The sequence below is a fragment of the Nicotiana sylvestris genome, chromosome 12 (assembly GCF_000393655.2).
Source record: "Nicotiana sylvestris chromosome 12, ASM39365v2, whole genome shotgun sequence".
Taxonomy (NCBI): Eukaryota; Viridiplantae; Streptophyta; class Magnoliopsida; order Solanales; family Solanaceae; genus Nicotiana; species Nicotiana sylvestris.
In genome coordinates this window covers 164,504,880-164,510,879 of record NC_091068.1, presented here as the reverse complement: position 1 = coordinate 164,510,879, position 6,000 = coordinate 164,504,880, and positions in this window count along the sequence as shown.

Here is a 6,000-nt window from a genome sequence, read left to right as displayed (position 1 = left end):
GATAACCGAGTTCCGGTAGATGAAGATGAGTTGCAAAATGATGAGATTCCATTGGTAGTTGAGGATGTTGTCGGACCAAGTGCAAATGATGATGGGAGAATTGCAATTGATGAGGGTGAGGAGGAGACTCAAGAGGCTGTGAACCCGTCTAGGGAACACGTCATTGATATGCCCGAACCGGTGGTGCCAAAAGCCAAGGCACCCTTGCCTAGACCTCCTCCGCCCTACCCTCAACGGTTGGCCAAGCAAAAGGGTGACAACCAATTTAAGAAATTTATTGAAATGATGAAGAGTTTGACTATCAATGTGCCTTTGGTGGAGGCACTCGAGCAAATGCCGGGATACGCAAAGTTCATGAAAGATTTGGTTACAAAAAAGAGATCAATGGAGTGTGAGACAATCAAGATGACCCATCAAGTGAGCGCAATTGTGCATTCTATGGCTCCAAAACTTGAGGATCCCGGCGCATTCACTATCCCATGTACCATTGGAAGTGCCGACTTTGCAAAAGCCCTTTGCGACTTGGGGGCAAGTATCAATTTAATGCCATATTCGGTCTTCAAGACCTTGGGAATCGGACAACCTCGTCCAACCTCTATGAGGCTTCAAATGGCGGACCGATCAATGAAGCGGCCTTTGGGAATTATTGATGATGTCCTTGTTCGTGTTGATAAGTTCATATTGCCAGCCGATTTCGTGATCTTGGATTGTGAAGTGGATTTTTAGGTGCCTATCATTCTTGGGAGGCCCTTCCTAGCTACGGGAAAGTCCTTGGTTGATGTGGAAGCGGGAGAATTGACCTTCCGTGTTGGTGATGAAAAGGTGGTGTTCCACGTATGCAAATCAATGAGGCAACCAAATAGCAACGAGGTGTGCTCGTTTGTTGACATTGTCACGGCAGTGATAGTGGATGACACAAGCGCTATGGCTAATGTTGAGGACCCACTTGAGGCCGTGCTATTGAACATGGATGTTGATGATGATGCTAGAAGGGTGGAGTGTGTGAATGCATTACATGGCATGGGCTCATATTCTTATGAACCGAGGAAGTTATCTCTTGATCTTGAAAATCGCAAAACTCCTCCCACCAAGCCATCTATTGAGGAGCCACCGGTGTTGGAGTTGAAACCACTTCCTCCTCACCTCAGGTATGAATTTCTCGGTCCTAATTTTACCTTGCCAGTTATACTTTCTTCTTGCTTGACTAACGTGCAGGTTGAAGCCACTTTGGTGGTTCTTCAAAAGCGCAAGCGGGCAATTGGATAGACCTTGGCGGATATTCGGGGTACTAGCCCCGCGTTTTGTATGCACAAGATAATATTGGAGGATGATGCTAGGCCGTCTCTTGAACATCAAAGGAGATTCAATGAAGCCATGCAAGAGATGGTTAAAAAGGAAGTCATCAAGTGGCTTGACACCGGTGTGGTGTATCCAATTTCTGATAGTTCATGGACTTCTCTAGTACAATGTGTGCCAAAGAAGGGAGGAATGACTGTGGTGACTAATGACAATAATGAACTTATTTCGACTCGCACTGTGACGGGTTGGAGGGTATGCATGGACTACCGGAAGTTGAACAAGGTAACTAGAAAGGATCATTTCCCATTGTCGTTCTTGGACCAAATGCTTGATCGTCTTGCAGGCCGGGCTTTCTATTGTTCTGGATGGGTATTCAGGCTATAACCAAATTCTCATTGCCCCGGAAGATCAAGAAAAGACAACTTTCACACGTCCTTATGGCACATTCGCCTTCTCTCGAATGCCATTTGGGTTATATAATGCACCGGCGACTTTCCAACGATGTATGATGGCAATCTTCACCGATATGGTGGAAGACATTTTGGAGGTCTTCATGGATGATTTTAGTGTGGTCGGGGACTCTTTCGGTGATTGCTTGCAAAACTTGGATCGTGTATTGGTCCGATGCGAAGACACAAACTTGGTTTTCAATTGGAGAAATGCCATTTTATGGTAGAAGAAGGCATTGTGTTGGGTCACAAAATTTCAAAAGGAGGGATTGAGGTTGATAAAGCGAGAATTGAGGTTATCTCGAAGCTCCTTCCCCCTACTTCTGTCAAAGGGGTGAGGAGTTTTCTTGGACACGCGGGTTTCTACCGAAGATTCATCAAAGACTTCTCTAAGGTAGTTAACCCGTTGTGTAAATTGCTTGAGAAAGATGCCAAATATGTGTTTGATGAGAAATGTATGGAGGCTTTCGAGCTTCTAAAGCAAAAGTTGACGACTACCCCCATTATTACCGCACCAAATTGGAGCTTGCCCTTTGAGCTCATGTGCGATGCTAGTGATGTTGCGGTGGGGGTGGTTTTGGGCCAAATAATCAACAAGATGTTCCATCTGGTGTACTACGCAAGTAAGACAATGAATGAAGCTCAAAGGAACTATACGGTCACCGAAAAGGAATTGCTTGCCATTGTTTTTGAAATGGAGAAGTTTCGCCCATACCTTATGGGGGCCAAAGTGATTATTCATACCGATCACGCCGCCCTTAGGTATTTGATGACGAAGAAAGATTCTAAAGCGAGGTTAATGAGATGGGTGCTTCTTCTTAAAGAATTTGATTTGGAGATCATTGATAGAAAAGGTAGTGAAAACCAAGTGGCGGACCACTTGTCTCGATTGGAGGAGGAAGGGAGGCCTTTGGACGACCTTGAGATAAATGATGCTTTTCCGGATGAACAACTCCTCTCGGTTTCAATGCTAGACATGTCATGGTTTGCCGACATTGCCAATTACCTTGTTACCGGTGTGGTTCCGTCTGAGCTCTCTTCTAACCAAAGGAAGAAGCTCAAGCGGGATTGCTTGGATTACTATTGGGATGAGCCGTATCTTTTTAAAATCTGCACCGATGGTGTAATTCGCCGGTGTGTTCCTGAAGAAGAGCAACTGAGTATTGTGGAAGCTTTTCACTCTTCGCCCTATTGTGGCCATCATGGCGGGGCAAGGACGGCGTCTAAAGTGTTGAGCTGTGGTTTCTATTGGCCTTCGTTGTTCAAGGATGCCGGCGACTTTGTGAAAAGATGTGATGAATGCCAACGTGCCAGAGGGATTTCGAAGAAAGATGAGATGCCCCTTAACACAATTCTAGAGGTTGACATCTTTGATGTTTGGGGGATAGACTTTATGGGACCATTTGTAAGTTCCTGTGGCAACACTTACATCTTGGTAGCGGTTGACTATGTGTCGAAATGGGTTGAGGCCATAGCTTTGCCAAATAATGAAGCTCGAAGTGTGGTGGCATTTTTGAAAAAGAGTATCTTCACGAGGTTTGGCACTCCACGTGTCATAATTAGTGACGGGGGTTCTCATTTTTGCAACCGGGCTTTTGACTCTCTGCTAGCCAAGTATGGGGTAAATCACAAGGTAACCACCCCTTATCATCCTCAAGCGAGTGGCCAAGTTGAGGTGTCCAACCGTGAGATTAAGAGTATTTTATCCAAAACTGTCAATGCAAATAGGACTGATTGGTCGAAGAAATTGGATGATGCTCTTTCGGCTTATCGTACAGCTTTCAAGACGCCGATTGGTATGTCACCGTATCGGTTGGTGTTTGGGAAGGCTTGTCATCTTCCGGTAGAATTGGAACATAAAGTTATGTGGGCGCTGAAAAAGTTGAACTTAGAATGGGATGTAGCTGCAAATCTTCGAGTGGAGAAATTGAATGAACTTGATGAGTTTAGGTCTCATGCTTACTCCAGCTCGTCCTTGTATAAGGACAAGATGAAGTACCTTCATGACAAGTATGCCAGAGGGAAGGAATTCAAAGTGGGTGATATGGTTCTTCTTTTCAATTCCCGGTTGAGGTTATTTCCGGGTAAGTTGAAGTCCAAGTGGAGCGGCCCTTTTGAAGTGGTTGGGATAACTCCCTTTGGTGCCATTGATCTCAAAAATAAAAATGGTGAAGTCTTCCGAGTCAATGGGCATCGCGTCAAGCATTATTTGGGAAAGATTGATGACAGCCACGTGGTGGCGCGCATTCATTTGAAATGACTGTGATGGTAACATGCGTCATACCGCGACGTTAAATCAGGCGCTTCGTGGGAGACAACCCATGTCTTTTTCCTTTTCTTTGTTTTACTGTTGTAGAGTAGGATTTTTGAGCTGATAATTTATGAAGTGTTGCAGGGATTATGTTGAACCAATGCAGGGAAGAAGTACAAAAAAAATGATCAGTCCATGGAAATTGCCCCACGCGGCCGCGCATCAAAGTAGTGCGGTCCGCGTGGGCTTGAGCAGTAGTGAGTTCATCCTCAGAAAAAAAATTCAACGCGGACCGCGTCCCTTTCTGTGCGGTCCGCGTGTGAGAAGCTGGAATTACCAAGTCTCTGATAAACTCCCACGCGGCCGCGCATCAAAGCAGTGCGGTCCGCGTGGGCTGAGTAGTCAAAATGTGACTAAAAGAAAACCAGCGGACCGCGGCCATTTTTGTGCGGCCGCGCTGGTAGGTAAGCTGAAAGCCCCAGGGTTTTTCTATAAATAGAAGCCTTGGGCATCATTTGAACCTTTTCGCAAATTTTTATCTGGAGCTCTAAATTTTCACTGTTCATCCGCACTCCCTGCTCATTTAGTCGATTTTTCACTAATCCCTGGTAACAAATCTTGTTCATTTCACGCATAGCCTAATTTTTTTGTTTCTTCTCATTACTCTCTACTAGTATAACTTCTTATTCTCATTTTTTCTTCTTAATGTCTGTTAGTTTGGATTTCTATTGTTTAGTGAGATTTAAGGGAATAAATCCATGTAATTAATTGAGTAGGGACACTGAGGGGTCAAATTCCGATCAAAATGGGACTTAAAGAAAAAAAAAATTCCGCCTCAGTTAAATCTGCCCTATGTGGCCGCACAACATTTTTGCGCGGTCCGCGTGGTTTTTTTTGTGTGCTATGATGAATTGCCTCCATGCGGTCCGCGTGACATTTCTATGGGGTCCGCGTGAGTCTAGCGCGGACGCGGTCCAAAACAGTGCGGACCGCATGTGAAAAGTTCAGAGAAGTCACCATTTTGGCAGTTCACCTATGCAGTCCGCATCCATCTCTATGTGGTCCGCGCTGAAGCTAAGTGGCCGCAACACAAAATAGTGCGGACCGCGTCAGTTCATTCAGAGAAACCATTGTGTGAATCAGTAAACTGCGCGAACCGCGTGCCTTTTGGTGCGGTCCGCTTTCCTCTGTCTGTGAAACTGTGTCTGCAATTCTTTCATTCAATTGAACTGTCCATTTCATATCATGTGCTTTTACTAACAATACTAGACATGTCTTCCTTGCAGGCAATGGTTCAAAAACATGTGGCTAAGAAGCGAACGGGGAAACAAATACAATCCGGGAGAGGTGGTTCCTCCCGTGGGGGAAGGGGAAAAGGAATTGTAAAGCTAAATCCTAAGACCAGGGAAGCAGATAAAGCTGCATATCACTCCACGGGGAGTGAGTATGCTCCGTCACGGAGCATTACCTCGGAGTCATCTCCAACACATAGGGCCACTTCATTCCAACTCCCCGACCCCCCTTCCCCGGATCATGATGATATAGCCTCTTCCAAGGAGTCGGTCGATGTTATCTCAAACTCGTTTGATGAGTCCAGAGCAGAAAAAGACAAGGGGTCACTTACTCCACGTCTCGCACAGCTTCAATATCAGGGGATAGTGGAGGATATGCCGAAGGGGGTGAACCACAGGTTGGAGGTATAGAGAGAACCAGGAAACCAGAAGCATGGGAGGATAGGTTTGTCCGCGAGGTCGCTTTCCACAAATTCAGGGAATGGTGGCCGAAGAGAAAGTTGATTCCGGAAAGGCGGTTCATAGACGCCGATCTTGTCCCACTCAACCCTCACGTGCAAGCACAATTCCGCACTAGAGAGGGTTGGGGATTCTTCAAAGAGAGAGTCGAATTTGCAAACGAGCATATGGTGAAGGAGTTTTATTGCAATGTTCACCACACAGTTCGGAACTCCAAAGCAACAAAAGTGAGGGACAAGATAGTAGTCTT